The sequence below is a fragment of the Chrysochloris asiatica genome, unplaced genomic scaffold, assembly GCF_000296735.1.
Source record: "Chrysochloris asiatica unplaced genomic scaffold, ChrAsi1.0 scaffold00018, whole genome shotgun sequence".
Classification (NCBI taxonomy): Eukaryota; Metazoa; Chordata; class Mammalia; order Afrosoricida; family Chrysochloridae; genus Chrysochloris; species Chrysochloris asiatica.
In genome coordinates, this window is record NW_006408536.1 from 17859147 (window position 1) to 17876917 (window position 17771).

At 42.5% G+C, this 17771-nt stretch overlaps 1 protein-coding gene and 1 pseudogene across 2 annotated transcripts in view; both read left to right on the forward strand.

The window, feature by feature from the left end:
• The window catches only part of RAI2 (retinoic acid induced 2), a 101648-nt gene that overhangs the window by 14196 nt on the left and 69681 nt on the right, over positions 1-17771 (forward strand). The window lies entirely within an intron of this gene.
• Positions 7664-8166, forward strand: LOC102830910 (annotated as a pseudogene).

The following is a 17771-nucleotide window of genomic DNA, read 5'->3' on the forward strand; positions in this document are numbered from 1 at the left end:
CTTTCTGTTGTTGTTGTTAAGTGCTGTCGAGTCGGTTCCGACCCATAGCGACCCTGTACAGGGTTTCCGAGGGTGTAAATCTTTACGGGAGTAGAAAACCTCATCTTTCTCCCACAGAGTGGCTGGTAGTTTTGAACCACTGACCTTAAGATTCGCAGCCCGATTCGTAACCACTACGCTACCAGAGCTCCCTAGAGGACATCGACTTTTTTTCTCTACTGTCCACCCCCACTCCAAGCAAGAATCATGCATCATGTGTGTGTGGTTTAGTCTCAAACCAGCATTCATTCTGTTAAGCAGGTAGCTCTGCCTATAGCTCTAATCCTACTCTATACCATTTCAACCCTGCTGAGCTCCTGGTGGTATATGCAGATGTAAGCTGTTGTGAGAACCAAGTCTTCAAAGCCATGAACTCAAGACCTCATTTATGTTGTTACAGGAGTTCCGACGCCATTAATTGGTGGGGAAATGTCCAATTCTTGTGCTTTGAGTACTTCTATCTTCCCACTAGAGAATTCAGCAAAGAGGAGCACATCGTGGGTCCCCACCCCTTTGTCCCTCTCATCTCTGTCTCGGTCACTCATCATCTTCTTCTAATCAATTGGACACACTCCATCTTGAATATTGAAAGCATGAAGCTCTTCATCTTCCACTCATATAAGATGCTTCTTTCCTTCCTTCAAATCTAATGGCTTCCATCTTCCTCTGTAATGGACAACACCAAATGGTCCCCCCTTATCCACCCGCCCCCCTTTTTTTTAAAATCACTTCTGTGGAATGGAGTGAGAAACTCCAAATTCCCCAAATTCAAGATGGAGTTGAAGCACCTGGCCAGGAATTTAATATGTATGATCTTAGTTAAACCACGCAGTCTTTCCGTTTGCAGATGAGGAGACTGAGGAAGCAAAAAGTCAAGTGCTGTGGGAGGACGGGTTGTGAGAGTTGAGCAGAAAAGGTGACCGGATCCACATGATGATGAGTCTTTTCAGTCCTGATAAAGAGCTTGGACTTTAATCCTGAGGCGTTTCAAGGAGGTTAGTGATGTTATTGAATTGATATGTTTGGTTGTTTTCCCTCAGTGGAGAATGAATTGCAGGGCAAATCTGGGGAAAGAAGATGGAAAAGTTCTATGACACGAATGATAGTGGATGGGGAGGAAAGTGGGCTGGATTCTCAAAGTATTGAAGAAGTAGATTCTGGGACCTGGTAATGGCTAGAGTTGTTGTCTAGTGCCTTCAAGTGACCCCATATGACAAAATAGAACTGCCCCATAGGGTTTTCTAGGCTATAATTTCTATGGGAACAGATCACCAGGTATTTCTCCCACAGAGCTACCAGCTAGGTTTGAACCACCAACATTTTGGTTAGCCACAAATAGAACTGTTTGACCCACTAGGGCTGAACACCCTGGTTTCATTCTTTTGGGCCCCTTGGTGGGCCAGGAAACAATGATGGAGAAGAGAGTGGATATCCGTGCCCCATCCTCCCTGACCAGCCATGGGTAGTTATTGTTGTTGTTAAGTGACAAGGAGCAGCTGGTGGATTTGAACCACTGACCTCATGGTTAGCAGTCCAGTGCTTATCATACAGTGCCATACCAGTGAATAGATGTTAAAACAAATGGAAGAAATAAGGATGTAAAGCAGTTGAGCAGAAAATATGAAAGGGCATCTCAAGAGTGAAGTATTTTAATGAAATGTGCAAAGACCTGGAATGAGAAAAACAAAAGGGAAGAAGAACACACTCAGCATTTCTCAAGCTGAAAGAACTGAAAAAAAATTCAAGCCTCAACTTCAATATTGAAGGATTCAGTGATGCAGAAAGCATCAAAAGAAGATGGAAGGAATACACAGAGTCACTGTACCAAAAAGAAATTGGACAACATGCAACCATTTCAAGAGGTAACATATGACAAAGAGCCAATGGTGCTGAAGGAAGAAGTCCACGTTGCACTGAAGACATTGGCAAAGAACAAGGCTCTGGGAATTGATGGAACCCAAATGGAAATCTTTCAACAAACTGATGCAGCATTGGAGACACTCACTCATCTCTGCCAAGAAATTTGGAAGACCTAGCTAACCTATAGGAAGAGATACTTATTTGTGCTCATTGCAAAAAAAAAAAGGCGACCCAATGGAAGGCAGAAAACATCGGGCTATATCATTAATATCTCATGCAAGTAAAATGTTTCTAAAGATACTTCAATATTGGCTGCAACCGTCATTGACAAGGAATTGTTAGAGGTTCAAGCTGGATTCAGATGAAGGTGTGGAACGAGGGATATCATTGTTGATGTCAAATGGATCTTGGCTGAAAGCAGAGAATACCAGAAAGATGTTTACCACCTGTGTTTTATTGACTGTGTAAGATTTTAAAAATATGTTTGCCATGACAAGCTGTGGACAACATTGGGGAGAATGAGTATTCTGTAAAACGTAATTGTGCTCCTGAGGAACCTATACATAGATCAAGAGTTAGTCATTTGCACAGAACGAGAGGTCAGTGAATGGTTTAAAATCAGGAAAGGTATGCACCAAGGTTGTATTCTTTAACCATACTTATTCAACCTGTATTCTGGGAAAATAATCCAAGAAGTTGGATTATATAAAGAAGAACATGCCATCAGGATTGGAGGAAAACTCATTAACAACTTGCGATATGCAGATGATACAACCTTGCTTGGCAAAAGCTCAGCGGACTTAAAAATACTGATGAAGATCATAGACCACAGCCTTCATTGTGGGTTGCACCTCAATGTAAAGAAGACAAATATCCTTACCACTGAACCAATAAATAACATCCCTATAAATGGAGAAAAGATTGAAGTTGTCCAAGACTTCATTTTGCTTGTATCCATTATCAACACTCATAGAAGTAGCAGTCAAGAAATCAAACGACATATGCCATTAGGCAAATCTGCTGTACAAGACCTCTTTAAAGTGTTCAAGAGCAAAGATGGTCAGTTTGGAGACTAAGGTGTGCCTAACCCAATCCATGGTATTTTCACTGGCTTTATACACATGTGAAAATTGGACAGTGAATAAAGAAGACCGTAGAAGAATTGATACAGTTGAGTTATGGTGTTGGAGAAGAATATGAAAAGTACCAGGACCAGCTAGAAGAACAAATAAATTTGTGTTGAATAAAGTACAGCCAGAATCCTCCTTAGAAAGCCAGGGTGGCCAGACTTAGTCTCTTATACTTCGGATATATTATCAGGAGGGACCAGTTCCTGGAGAAGACCATCATGCTGGATAGACTGGAGGACCAGTGAACAAAAGGAAGACCTCCAATGAGATTGATTGGTACAGTGGCTTAGCAACAATATTGAGAAGGGTGCAGGACTGGGCAGTTTCGATCTCTTGTGCATAGCATTGCTATGAGTTGGAATCAACTTGGTGACACCTAGCAACAACTAACAATAAGAAGCATTCAGATCTTAGTTTGCAAAATGGCTGTGATGTTGTGTGCCACTTTCATTTCAGCTCATAGTGCTCCTATAGAACAAAGTAGAACTGCCCCATAGGGTTTGCTAGACGGAGGGGCATTCTGCCTATACTTTTTCCAACAAAGATTGGTTTGTTCTTCTGGCAATCAACGGTACTTTTAATATTCTCCTCCAACACCATAACTCAAATGCATCAATTCTTCTATGGTCTTCCTTATTCACTGTCCAACTGTCATATGCATATGAGGTTACTGAAAATACCATGGATTGGGTCCAGGTGCACCTTAGTCTTTAAATGGACATTTTGCTCTTGAACACTTTAAAGAGGTCTTGTGCAGCAGATTTGCCAAATGCAACACGTTGTTTGATTACTTGACTGCTAGCCATTTGAACTGCAAGGTTGGTGGTTCAAGCTCACCAGCTGTTCCTTGGAAACTCTATACAAGGTCGCTATGGGTCAGAATCGACTCGACGGCACTTAACAACAACAACAACTTCCATGAGTGCTGATGGTTGATCCAAGCATAATGAAGTGTTTGACAACTTCCATCTTTTATCCATTTATCTTGATGTTATTTATTGGTCCCATAGTAAGGATTTTTGTTTACATTGAGGTGCAACCCAAACATAAGCTTGTGGTCTTTGATCTTCATCAGTAAGTATCCTAAATCCTCTTCGCTTTCAGCTAGCAGGTTGTATCATCTGTATATCACAGGTTGTTAATGAGTCTTCCTCCAATCCTGATGCTGTTTTTCTTCACATAATACAGCTTCTAGGATTATTTGCTCAGCATACAGGTTGAATAAATATGGTGAAAGACTACAACCCTGGCACATACATTTCCTAATTTTAAGCCATTTAGTGTTCCCTTGTTCTATTTGAACAGCTGCCTTTGGTCTATGTACAGATTCCCCGTGAGCACAATTAAGTGTTCTGGAATACTCATTCTCCACAATATTGTCCATTGCGTGTCATGATCCACACAGTCAACAATCTTTGCATAGTCAATAAAGCACAGGTAAACATCTTTCTGATATTCTCTGCTTTCAGCCAAGATCCATCTGATGTCAGCAGTGATATCCCTATTTCTATGTCCTCTTCTGAATCTGGCTTGAAACTCTGGAGAAGTTAGATGATTTCCTCATTCTGTTGGGTCACCTTTCTTTGGAATAAACACAAATATTGATCTCTTCCAGTCAGTTGGCCAGGTAATTGCCTTCTATATTGCTTAGCAAAGACCAGTGATTGCCTCCAGTGCTCCATAAATTTGTTGAAAGATTTCATTTGTATTCCATTATTTCCTGAAGCCTTGTTCTTTGCCAATGCCCTCAGTGCACCTTGGACTTCTTCCTTCAGTATCCTTGGCTCTTGACCATATGTTACCACTTGAAATGGTTGAACATAGACTATTTCTTTTTGGTTCAGTGACTCTGTGTATTCCTTCCATCTTCTTTTGATGCTTTCTGCATCATTCCATAATTTGCCCAGAGAATCCTTCAATAACGAAAGCTGAGGCTTGAATTTTTTCTTCAGTTCCCTCAGCTTGAGAAATCCTGAGCATGTTCTTCCCTCTTGGTTTTCTAACTCCAAGTCTTTGCACATTTCATTATAATATTTGACTTTGTCTTTTCAGACTGCCCTTAGAAATTGTCTGTGCAGCTCTTTTACTTTCTCATTTCTTCCACTTGCTTTGCATCTTTACACTGGAGAGCAAGTGTCAGAGTCTCTTCTGACATCAATTTTGATCTTTTCTTTCTTCCTTGTCTTCTTAATGTCCCTTTGCTTTCTTCCTATATGATATTCCTGATGTCATCCCACAGCTCTTCTGGTCTTCAGTCATTAGTGTTTGCTGTATCAAATCTGTTCTTGAGATTATCTTTAAATTCAGGTAGAATATGTTCAATGTCATTTTTTGGCTCTTGTGGACTTGTTTTAATTTTCTTTAACTTCAGCCTGAACTTGCATATGAGTAATTGATGGTTTGTTCCACAGTCTGCCCCTGGCCTTGTTTTGGCTGATGATACAGAGCTTTTCCACGGTCTCTTTCCATTGATGTCATCAATTTGATTTCTGTTTATTCCGTCTGGTGAGGTCCATGTGTATAGCCATCTTTTATGTTGTTGAATAAAGGTGTTTGCAACTAAGAAGTCATTGGTCTTGCAGAATTTTATCATGTGATCTCCAGCATCATTTCTTTCACCAAAGCCTTATTTCCAACTACTGATCCTTCCTCTTGATTTCCAACCTTTGTATTCCAATCACCAGTAGTTATCAGTACATCTTTGCTGTATCTTTGATCAATTTCAGACTGAAGTAGTTGGTAGATTTCTTCAATTTCATCATTATGGGCTTTGGTGGTTGGTGCATAACTTTGAATCATAGTGGTATTAGCTGGGCTTCCTTGTAGATGCATGGATATTATCTTACCACAGACAGTGTACTTCAGTATACTCTTGACCGATGAATGTGATTCAATTCCTCCTCAATTTGTCATTCTTGACATAGTAAACCATGTGATTGTCAGATTCAAAATGGCCAATACCCGTCCATTTCAGCTCACTAATACCTAGGATATTGATGTCTATGTGTTGTATTTCATTTTTAACTATTTCCAATTTTCCTAGATTCATGCTTCATACATTCCATGTTCCAATTACTAATAGACATTTTCAGCTATTTCTTCTCATTTTTAGTTGTGCCCATCAGCAAATTAAGGTCCTGAAGGCTTTACTCCATTCACATCATCATTGTCAACTCTACCTTGAGGAGGCAGCTCTTTTTTTTTTTTTTTTTTAATGTTTTATTGTGAATTATGTGATAATTTACATGGGAAAACATTAGTTTTACATTCATCCTATAGTATATCGTTTCATTGCCATGGTTACAATCCCCTCCATGCATCATCAACCAACCAAAGGGTATACCCTGCAAGCCTGCCCCCTGGTCGTCAGCACACAGCCCCTCTCCCTCTCTGGGTCTAAAGTCCCTAGCTGCTCCATCTCTCCACGTCATCATCTCTGCCTCCATCTTTAGCGTCACTGCTTCTCTCGGTAGGGTCTCGATCTCCACTCTTCTCCCATGATGGTCCCAGGGACCTCCGTTCCTAGACTGCAAAGTTAATCACTCCCCTCCTTGCTATAAAACGTCTACCTTTACATTTCCAACTGTCACAATCAGTCCTGATAACAATTATTCACTATTGTATCACAAGAGACCTATCCGCATTTCCTTTCATCAGCCCTGCCTAGACAGATTGGATGCTACTCAGTGGAGATTCTACCTTCCTCCACGCCCTCTGGATCTAGGTTCCCTCTTGAAAACTTATAAGCCAGTCACTTCTTGGGAGGCAGCTCTTTTCCAGTCATATTTTGAGTGCCTTCCAAGCTGAGGGGCTCATTTTCTGGCACTATATCTGACAATCATCTGGGTCTGTTCATCATGTTTCTGTATTCGATATTGTGGTGCTGACAGTGTTCCATTGCTGTTTGTAAGGTTTTCAGTGACTAAAAATTCTAAAGTAGTCCGTCTCTCCTTCTTCCTAGTCTATCAGTTCAGTCAAACCTGTCCACTGTGGGTGCCCCTGCTGCTATTTAAAATGTCTGTGCCATCGCTTCCAGAATCACAGTAACACACAAGCCACCACAGTATGACAAACTGACATACGAGTGGTGGTAAGACTCCTATTGTTGTTGTTGTTGTTGAGTGCCATCGAATTGGTTCCAACCCATAGTGACCCTGTAGAGGGCTTCCAAGCAGCAATTGGTGAGCTTGAACCGCCAACCTTGCAGTTCAAACCAAATTTGTGGTCCAGTGCATTACATTAACCCACCCATTAGTCATACCTCCTTTGAAACCAAATTAAACATTTTTTTTTTTTTTTAGCTCTTCAAAAACTTCCCTTCCCCTCTTTCCCCTCTAGCTTATGAGTATTTCTTTTCGAAATAAACCTCAACAAATAATTGGACATGTTGGAACTGGTAGGGACAGAGGCACACTTAGGAAAGGAAGCTTAGGAACCAGAAATACAGAGAGAAGCTCAGACACCTGAGTACACAGGTGACAAGTGAAAAACACTCAAATTCCCTCCTCATGGTGGCAGCTAAACCCGCAGCAGCTGGGCTAAGAATGGTGACCTTGGCGGAATTCAGTGCAGGGAGATAAAAGAGAAAGGGGACCAGTTTGCCCGGCATCGCTCGTGGTGGAGCTCGAGTCAAGATGGACGAGTATGTGCGAGAACCTTGCCCCTGGCGAATCGTGATGACTGTGGTGGGGCCTTTACCATGGGCACCATAGGTGGTGGGATCTTTCAGGCAATCAAAGGTTTTCAGAATTCTCCAATGGGAGTCAACCACAGACGACAAGCAAGTTTGACAGCTATTAAAACCAGGGCTCCACAGTTGGAAGGCAGCTTTACAGTTTGAGGGAGTCTGTTTTCCATGGTTGACTGGAGTATGGTTCAAGTCCCAGGGAAAGAAGGTCCTTGGAACTCCCTCACAAGTGGTGCCTTAACAGGAGCCATACTGGCAGCAAGAAATGGACCAGTGGTCATGGCTGGGGCCACTGCAATGGGTGGCATTTTCCTAGCTTTAATTGAAGGAGCTGGTATCTTACTGACAAGATTTGCCTCTGCACAGTTTCCCAATGGTCCTCAGTTTGCTGAAGATCCCTCCCAGTTGCCTTCAACGCAGTTACCATCCTCACCTTTTGGAGACCATTGACAATCTTAATAGGACTGGTGCCCCAAGATTGAACAGAATGAGCTATAGTTCAAGAATGATTTTGGAAGACCACATTCCAGTCTGTTAAAATCATAGATGGGGCAACTGTGGCCAAATAGGCTATCAGAAGACGTTTAGCACTTTTTGCTATTTAAAGAAACATGGAGGGAGGCATTAAAAGATAACGCACTTATTTATTCACACTTGGATTGCTTTTGTGAAAAAAATGTCTAATCTTAGAAAATATAATAAGTGCTTACAAGATGAAGGACTAAAGGACAAGTAACAGTGAAGCATGACCATCATCACTTCCTTGGGGACCTCTCTGCCTGGTTTTGTGTGTTCTGTTATTCACACAACAACTCCTGAAGCATGCTCTTTCTTTTAAGATAAGTTAGAGAGTTTGACTTTTCATCCTTGACTTTTTCAAAGTACATTTAACACTGCGTGTTTTGTAGTTAGTTCCTCATCCCACTTGAAGTGAATTGTGTAGAGAAGAATTCCGTGGAGTTAACATGGATCATCCCACAGTCAAATGCTTTATGGGTAAAAGGATCTGATAGCATGCTATCCTTTACTTTGAAAGTAAAATCTGCTATGTCTTGGTTTTGAGGGTGTTGGCTACAAAGTTCTCTTGCCTTTTGAGCTTTTAGGTCTTGATTCCTGATCATCAGAAACCTCACCAGAAACTATTTGCTTCCAGTCTACCCAATTCTTGAGTCCTGGTGTGGTACTGTGGGTTAATGCGCCAGACTGCAAAGTCGTTTGAACTGCAAGGTTGGCAGTTCAAGCTCACCAGCTGCTCCTCGGAAACCCTATACAGGGTCACTATGGGTCAGAACTGACTCAGTGACACTTAACAACAACAACATACCCATTCTGTATGAGAAGAATTGGTAAGAGGGTACTGTTGGCATTGTTTATTGTGTATTAGAAAATAAAATATATGCTGTTTAAAAAAAGACAGAGAGAAAGGGGGAAATAATAGACAGTGGGGGAAAAAGAAGTAAAGCAACATCTCCATAGAATTTTCCGTGACTGCTTTTTAAGAAGTAGATCTTGAGGCCTTTTCTCCCAGTCTGTCTTAGTCTGGAAGCTCAACTGAAACCTGTCCACCATGGGTGACCCTGTTGGTACTGGAAATTCCAGCATCACAGCAATGCACAAGCCACCACAGTAAGACAAATTGATAGGCAAGTGATGTACTAAACTGTGTCCTAAAATGAACTTTGTCACTTACCGATGCCCTTCTGTATCTACGGTAGGAAGAATGAGTATGAATTCTAGGACATGTGCATCCTACAGTATATCTTTTCCAAAGCATAAAGGGCATGATGGGTAAACGTTTAAAGAATAGAATCAGCATTCTAAAAAGGTTTTCTATTTCCTGTATACTTTTAACTAGGTCAGAATTGTTAAACAGGGGAGGGATATGGCTTATTCTTTTCTTGGTATGTTTGATTTTGAAATCCAACTATATGGAAGGGAGAAATCCTAAAAATTATCCATATAGGATTTCTTATTTTAGCATTTCTGTCTAAAATCCTCACGTCCTTTCAGAAAATAAATGCATGTCTTATAAGTGTACAGCTTGCCAACTTTTCACAAACCTTGATGGAGATGGATACTGACCACCGACTGCGTGAGCATCCAGAAGCCCCTGCTTGTCATTGTTGTTGTTAAGTGCTGTCGAGTCTTTTCCTACTCATAGCGACCCTATCCAGGTTTTTTCAAGGAGTGGCTGGTGGGTTTGAACTGCTGATATCACGGTTAGCAGTCTAGTGCTTACCCTACAGTGCCATACTGAAAGTCACTGCTCTTCATTACTCCTTACTGGAGTTCACCAATCAATCACAAGCTCTTTGATCTCCATAAACTTCCTTAGTCTTGAAGAACAACTGCTACCATCACCCCTGGTACCTACCATACCACCAGCTTCCAACAGCATAGATTCATTGTGTCTCACACAGGAATGGTTTTGAAGAGTTTTCCTTTTGGTGAAAATATGCGCAGCACAACATATACAAGGGAACTTCAAAACATTCGTGGAAAAATTTCATTATCTTTCATTACATTTTTCCAATTCCACAATTTCTACATGTACAATCACTGACGTGGGCTCGATCGTCATGTGTTGTCACCATTCTTGTTATCTCTAACCAAAGTATTTCACCATTGAGTTAGTCATTGGCCCCGAAGCTTTATATCTAGGCTTTACAGTTACTTCTGTCACTTCGATCTCATGTAGATAATGCTGTGATTTATAATTTTTAAAGAACACAATGCTCAAAGCAGACAGTCTCTACTAACTGAGTTTAACGATGACTTCAGGGGCTAGTTTAAGTTCAAGGTTTAAATATGATCTCAGGGCATGAGATTCATGGGTTCTTCCAGTCTCAGTGAGTGCAGTAAGTCTGGATTCCATAAGAATTTGAAATACAGTTTCATATTTTTTCCATTTGATCAGAATCCATTTATTGAGACCCTGATGAAAGCAGTCAGTAATGTTTGCCGGGTACCATCCAGTACTTCTGGTTTCATGGAACATGAGGCAATAGTTCATGGGAGCAATTAAACCTGCAACTCAATTCCTCCTCAAATTCCTCATGTTGTTGTGGGTAAGTGCCGTCGAGTCAGTTCTAACCCATAGCGACCCTGTCATAGGGTTTCCAAGGAGCAGCTGATGGTGAGCTTGAACCACTGATCTTGCAGTTCAGATGGCCACACCAGGACAGGGGGCTTAAAAATTTCATGGAAATTCCATTTTGAAGTGTCCTCATACATGAGCTTTAAAAATTGTAGCATTATATGTGAGCACCAAAATTGCCTTGTATTTTTGTGGTTGGAGAGGGCAGACATTTTTAAGAGTTCCCTTGCCCTGGCTGTGCTGGGTTAAGCCTGCTAACAGGAAGTTTCTATGCATGTCTTCTGGTGCAGTGTTTGGGGCAGAATGATGCCCAGGGTGCAAGTCACTCACCTGTTCTTGAAAGGCAGCCACCCCACTTGCCTTACCTGCCCCTGACAGACTTAGCAAAGGCACCTATCAGGGAACCCTGAGGACTGAGGCTAGAACAACAAAATGGCTGTGAGTCCCCTGAACATGTTGGCCTTCTGGCAAGAAAACCTGGGGATGACGACTAACACGTTATATCCAAGGGGAACATTTTCCTCCAACTTCCAAATGAGGGCGTGATTGATGACTGGAGCTTTCTTTCACTCGGTTCTCTCGTCTTTTTCGATATGTGCTTTGCTTCCCTTCTCTTTTTGCTTCAGGAGGCAAACAGTATGAACTCAGGAATAAAGCTATGGCACATACATCGTAATGTATCTGGAACACCATCAGAAAAGGACTTATTTGTTCTCCTGGGCTGTGTAATACCGAGTGATTGAATGGTCGCCAAGCTGTCAGTGATACGAAACAAATTCCCTAACCCCCTCAGCCCGGAGCTTTGCTCAGCCTGAGATGGAAAAGAAATAACTTTTAATAGAAAACTCATTGCTAACATTGAAGATAAGATTTCAGAGTGAATTCTTCCTAAGAATAAAATGAAATATTAAAGAATTCGATGGGGGCCATTTAGGAAACCTTATTCCTGAGTGCTTGGTTAACAAACTAGGTTAATAAAAATATTTAGACTTTCGTGATGCATAATGCCTTTTTTTATTCCTGGGGAATGGGCCTGTTTGTATACACAGATGTTTCCTGTGGTTCTTCTATCATTGCTTCGACTTTTTTCTGAAACAATATTTCTAACAGGAAACAGAATCTTAGGCTAAGACCCTAGACCCGAAGTCCCCCACAGACCCTGTTAGTTTGAATGGGCTCAAAGGTAACCGGGCATTGTTTCATTAGGGTCACTATGAATCGGAACCCACTCGACAGCACCAAACAACAACAACAATAAACATTGACACTTAGGGTGGGAGGATGGGCATCTTCCTTTATTCTAAAGCATGGAAAATACTTTTAATAAAGAGATAATGCAATGAATCGCTTACATTGAGACATTCCTAGATAATTCTTCTGTGGCTTAGATGATGCTTAACCACTGATGGATTCGGGCCCATTCATTGCTGAGGACCTGGAGGGATTTGCTGTCTGCTCTTTCGCTGTCAGGACCTGCCCTTTCACAAAAATCCCAGGTGTGCTCAACTTGGCTTCTCACATTGTCCAAAGCATGGTTCTCACCTTTCCAGCACACACAGCGCTGTGGTCGGACAGCTCGGCGACACAGTTGTTTTGCCACTCTTATGAGCGCTTGGAAAGAAACAAAAAATAAAATCCAGAAGAGAGAACAAAAGGTGACCCTATCTTCATGGAAAGATGACATCCTGCCCTAATGAAAAATGAAGCTTCAGGATTCAGTTCTGACTATCTCAGTCATTCATGTCTTTTTTCTTTGGTGGCTGCTCCTGTGAGTGATGTCTCCGCTTCTCAGGCAGCGTGTTAAAATAAAATGTCATTCAGTGTCACCATGGAAGTAGAGTGGGGGCATTTCCAGGTCTGCCTGACTGTCCAGATACCACCCAGTGCCAGGGGAGGAAGAGATGGATGGTGTCCAAGGAAGCCTTGTTATTGTTGTTTTGGTGTGTCTATCATTCGTTAGTGTTCTCCTTTCTTTAACTTCTTAGTCAATTTGGTTTTCTATGATTATGATTATCAACTGTAAAGACCTCTTTAAAGAATTTGAGAGCAACGTCCTCAATTTGAGGACTAAGGTGTGTCTGGCCCATACACAAGTGAAAGTTAGACAGTGAATAAGGAAGACCATAGAAGAATTGATGCATTTGAGTTCTGGTGTTGGAGAAGAGTATCAAAAGTCCCATGGACTGCCAGAAGAACAAACAAATCTTTGTTGGAAGAAGTACAGCCAGAATGCTCCTTAGAAGCCAGGTTGGCCAGACTTGGTCTCTCATATTATCAGGAGGGACCAGTCACTGGAGAAGGACATCATGTTTGGTAATGTGGAGGGTCAGAGAAAAAGAGGAAGACCCCCAGTGAGATGGATCCGCACAGTGTCAGCAGCGATGGGCTCAGGCATAGCAATGATTGTGACGTTGGCCCAGGACCAGGCAGTATTTTGCTCTGTTGTGCGTAGGGTCACTATGAGTTGGAACCGACTTGATGGCACCTAACAACAATGACACCAACTTGATTATCAAAGTATGAAATACTTATTTTAGAAATTTTACAAATTGGGCTAAATGACAAGAGAGTGAAACGTCATTTGTAAATCCTGCCATCCAGAGGTCACTGCCATCAAGCCCATTGGTTCCGGTCCTTAGAGTCATTTCTCATTATTCATAAAGCCTTTACCTTCTCCAGGAGTTTGGAGTGTCAATTCCACAATTCTGTGTCATCTGGTGCTGAAATTGATTTTTTTTTTCATACCCTTTAATTGCTTTTCTCAATTTATCAACATCAAGAGTGAGAAGGTAACTATTATAGCTCCTCTCACGTGTGACTAACAATTTTGGCATATTTACTTTTCCTCTTCCACTCTGCCCAGCCCCCAGCCTTGTTTCCCAGCACCTAGAACAGCCCCTGGCAACTAGCAGTTCCTTAATCAATGTCACTGGATGAATAAATAAAGGACAGCAGTTTGTGTCCTTAGAGTCCTTCCAGTAGGTGAGCATCCCCCCTGGGGCCCACTTCTTGCTACCTTGCTTTGCTGTCTCTGCCCCAGCTGGCCGATCAAGTCGTAGGTCCCTGCCATCGTCAGCTGGATCTGCTCTCGTATCTTCTGGGTGGGGAAGGAGTAAGGCGTGGTGGTAAAAGTGCCCTGTCTTTGGAGTTGAACTGACTAAATCCCCAGGTCTACTGAAGCCTGTGTAATGGGGCAAACATCTTGTTCTAGCTGGGCTCCATCTATCAAGTGGGCCGCAGTGGTGCCAGCCTGGCGGGATGAGTGACAAGGAAGCATGATGCCTGGCACACAGAAAGGATCCAACATCTGTAGTGCTAGCATTTTGCCCACTTCTCTTTTCCACGGCAGCATAAATCAAGAGCCCTGGGGCCTCAGAATATTGCCTCTGTCTTCACATTTGCATTTGTTTCATCCAATGAACCTAAGAGGATTTCTGATGCATTACTTGATTTCCAGCTTCTGTGCCACGTAAATCAGAGAAAGGGGAAGAGTTGAGTGGCCTTTCTAATCTCTTTTTTGTGCTTCCTCTGCCCTGGCACATGCACCAGGTGAAGTGTGGTCATAGATCTGGCTGAACCACCTTATAATGAAGGTGCTTTCCATCTGTATATCACAGATATACAGTGTCCACAGTGCCTGTGATGGAGGAGCACTCAACGGGTATTTAGTGAGGAGATGAGTGAGGAATGAATGAATGAATGAATGAATGAACGAATGAATATAGTAGCAACCCATTGTACATAATTTACCTCCACCTCAAACATACACGTGGGCTTTCTGTAATCTCCTGCATCACAAAAGGAAACTCCACTGTAGGATTAAATCTCTAACCCTCTGAATCTGTAATACAAGCCCTTGCCAGACAGACACATAAGCACTGGTTCTGCAAAATGCCAGATGAAAGGGGGAAAAAAATGTTTCCTCTTAGTTCCCATTATTCATCCGTGGCTTCACCGGCCTAGTGTAGAAGGCTCTTTAAGGGAAGATGAGTGACAATGTGTGCTCGGTACAGGCTTATGTCTGCAGCTCTTCGTGTGAGTTATATGTGCACTGGCATCTCTTTCACATGGGATCTGATGAGTTGGCATCTATTTTTGACAGCATCTCAAATCTTGTGAAAGTCAGAGCTAGGGCTGGTGTTTTCTAGTAATATCTCAGAGGGTAGAGCGGGGCAACCTTGAAAATGAAAAAGAGAGGCTTCAAAAGATGTCTTCTTAGCTCGTCTGGAAAAAGAGGAAGTCGACAAAGAAGAGCTTCTGAACTCCCCAGAGCAAAAGCTTCCTTGAATACCTGCTTTTTGCAGACTGCATGCAGATAAACACAGACACAGAGGGGTGTTTCTTCCTCTAATTCAGTGTGGCAGCGGTCGTTGGTAAGTCCCCCAAACCTGTTTGCATCGTATCATCTTCTTGGGCATCCACCAGCTACTCATGCTGCAGCACCCTTGCAGTTTTACAGGTGCTTAGGTGCCTGAATTATGGCTGATGAATAGATATGCTGCATGCACCTCTGTTCCAAGCATAAAATCTTTCAGGCATTGTACCTTCATGCTTTTGTTCTCTTCCACTGACTGGCTGGAATGGAGGAAAGACCAAGAGTGATGTTGAAAGTCATGGTTAAAGACGGCAGAGCCTCCTCTGTGGAGGGGCATTGAATTGCATAGACCAGACCTGCCTGACCTGGAACTTCACCCTAGCCTGTTACATAAACAAGAAGGCAACTTCCGTCACTGAGTCAATGGGAGGTACAAATGGTTAATGCACTAGACTGCTGACTGAAAGGCTGGAAGATTGAGTTCAACCAGAGGGACCTACAAAAAAAAGGCCTGGAAAATCAACCACTGAAAACTCTATGAAATTCAGTTCTGTTCTGACACCCGTGTCATAGCTGGTCAGAATTGACTTGACAGCAACTGGGAAAAAAATGGCGCCATTACACATTTGGAGCTATTTGTTAGGCAGCCCACCATGCCCCAACTAAGATATACTCCTTGTTGTTGTTGTTGTTGTTAGGTGCCATTGAGTTGGTTCCAACTCACAGCAGCCCTATCTATGCAAAAGAGAACAAAACCTTACCCAGTCCTGCGTCGTCATCCTTACAATTGTTTTGTTTCAGCTTATTGGTGTAGCCACTGTCTCACTAAGATCTATCTACTCCTTAGATTGAAAAATAAAATAGCTGACAATTTTCAAAGGCCTTTTATTTGCTAGGAATTATTTATGTTGCTAATAATCTTTACAGCAGTGCCATAAGGTTGCCCTCATTTTGTAAGTATAGCTACAATTCCCAGTGAGAAGAGGCTAGTACTGAGTTCACCATGGCTTCCCCAGGGTTGGAACAAAGGATGGCACTGAATAGACCATCAATGGAGCTGGTTGATGGAGGGCAGGAAGCTCAAGGAGGCAAGGTCCCGTGGCCAGGGTCCGCAGTCAGAAAATGGTGGCGCCTCTGTGGAACTCAAGTCTATCTGACTTCAGAACTCAGCTTCCTCTGAGTCCTGCCTCTGTAAGCCAAAACTACAATGAACGGGTGACAGCCAGTGACAAAGAGCGCTTCCAAGCACCTTTGCAGTCTCTTATCTTGATTTCTAATTGGAGAAGTAACTTATTTTAAAATGCAAATAATAGAGATCAAAATACAAAAAGGCAAAATCCCAACTCCTTTTACAAGTTTGATTTTATTCTTAACATGCACAAACACACACATTCAACAACAGTTAGTTCACCCTTGTTTATCGTTGTTGTATGCTGTTAAATTGATTCCATCGCCTAGTGATCCTATAGAACAGAGTAGGGTTTCTAGCTATACTTTATGGGAGCAGATCACAGTTATCTTTTTGTGTTTAAGCTTTTATTGTGCATTGAGTGATAATTTATATGGGAGAACATCAGGTTTGCACTTATCCTATCATATTTTGTATTATTGCAATGATTACAATCCCCTCTATGCATCACCATTCAACAGCATTTGCTTCTATTCCCTGTGTTTTGTGGGGGATGTACACAAAAACACTCCGGAATATATAATCATTTAAACAACCAACCAAAGGGCACATTCTGCAAGCCTGCCTCCTGGCTGCCAGCACACAGCCTTTCTTTTTCCATGAGTCCAGAGTTCTCAGCTGCTCCCTTTCTCCATATCCTCATCTCTGCCTCCATCTCTGGTGTCACTGCTTCTCTGGCTAGGGTCCCACTTTCTGCTCCGCATGTATCTTTAAGGTAGATTCCTATGAGGGGAATTTGGGGTATATTCATAAGTACTTTTCAATATCTTCCACATGTGGAGTCCTACATGTGCAAAGGTCCAGATGGCCATCAGATATTGAAGTGGGCTCAATGGATTCAGTTCTCCAAGTTAAGGTAACAAAGAAGAGTGGAAGTAAAGGTTTCCAGAATAGCCGGATGTTGCAGAAACGCTCCAAGTAAAGATGAGCAGTGAGGCAGCACTGGCAGCCCAGACAGAGAGGTGGCACTTTCCATACACTGGTTTCTCTGTGTCCTCCTAGCTGTGGCCTATTTGTCAGGAAGGTCAGGGCTGATCTGGGCCCCGGGGCAGAGTACTTTGCACTGTGTTCCTTACAGAGGCGGGCAGTGGCCAGGAGGACATTGCAAGGTCCAGTCTGGGGCTGAAGTGGAAGGTTCCCTGCTCAGACCTAAGTGTAGACCTGATGTGCCCAGACAGCTTGCGGGGCGAGCAGGCAGCTCTAGACAGATGTCTGCAGGCACAGCTGTGTGTGCTCCAAGATGTCTCTGTCCGCGAGGGATGTTCGATGATGATAATGATGATGGCAGTGAAGGAAGGAGTTGATTATCCAGGCACCACTGAGGCACTAAGAGCTGAACATGTGTGTGTGTGTGTGAGAGAGAGAGAGAGAGAGAGAGATCCTGTGTGACTGTGTGATGTATGGATGCAGTGTGTGTGGTGCACAGGGTGTGTGTGTGAGAGAGAGAGAGAGAG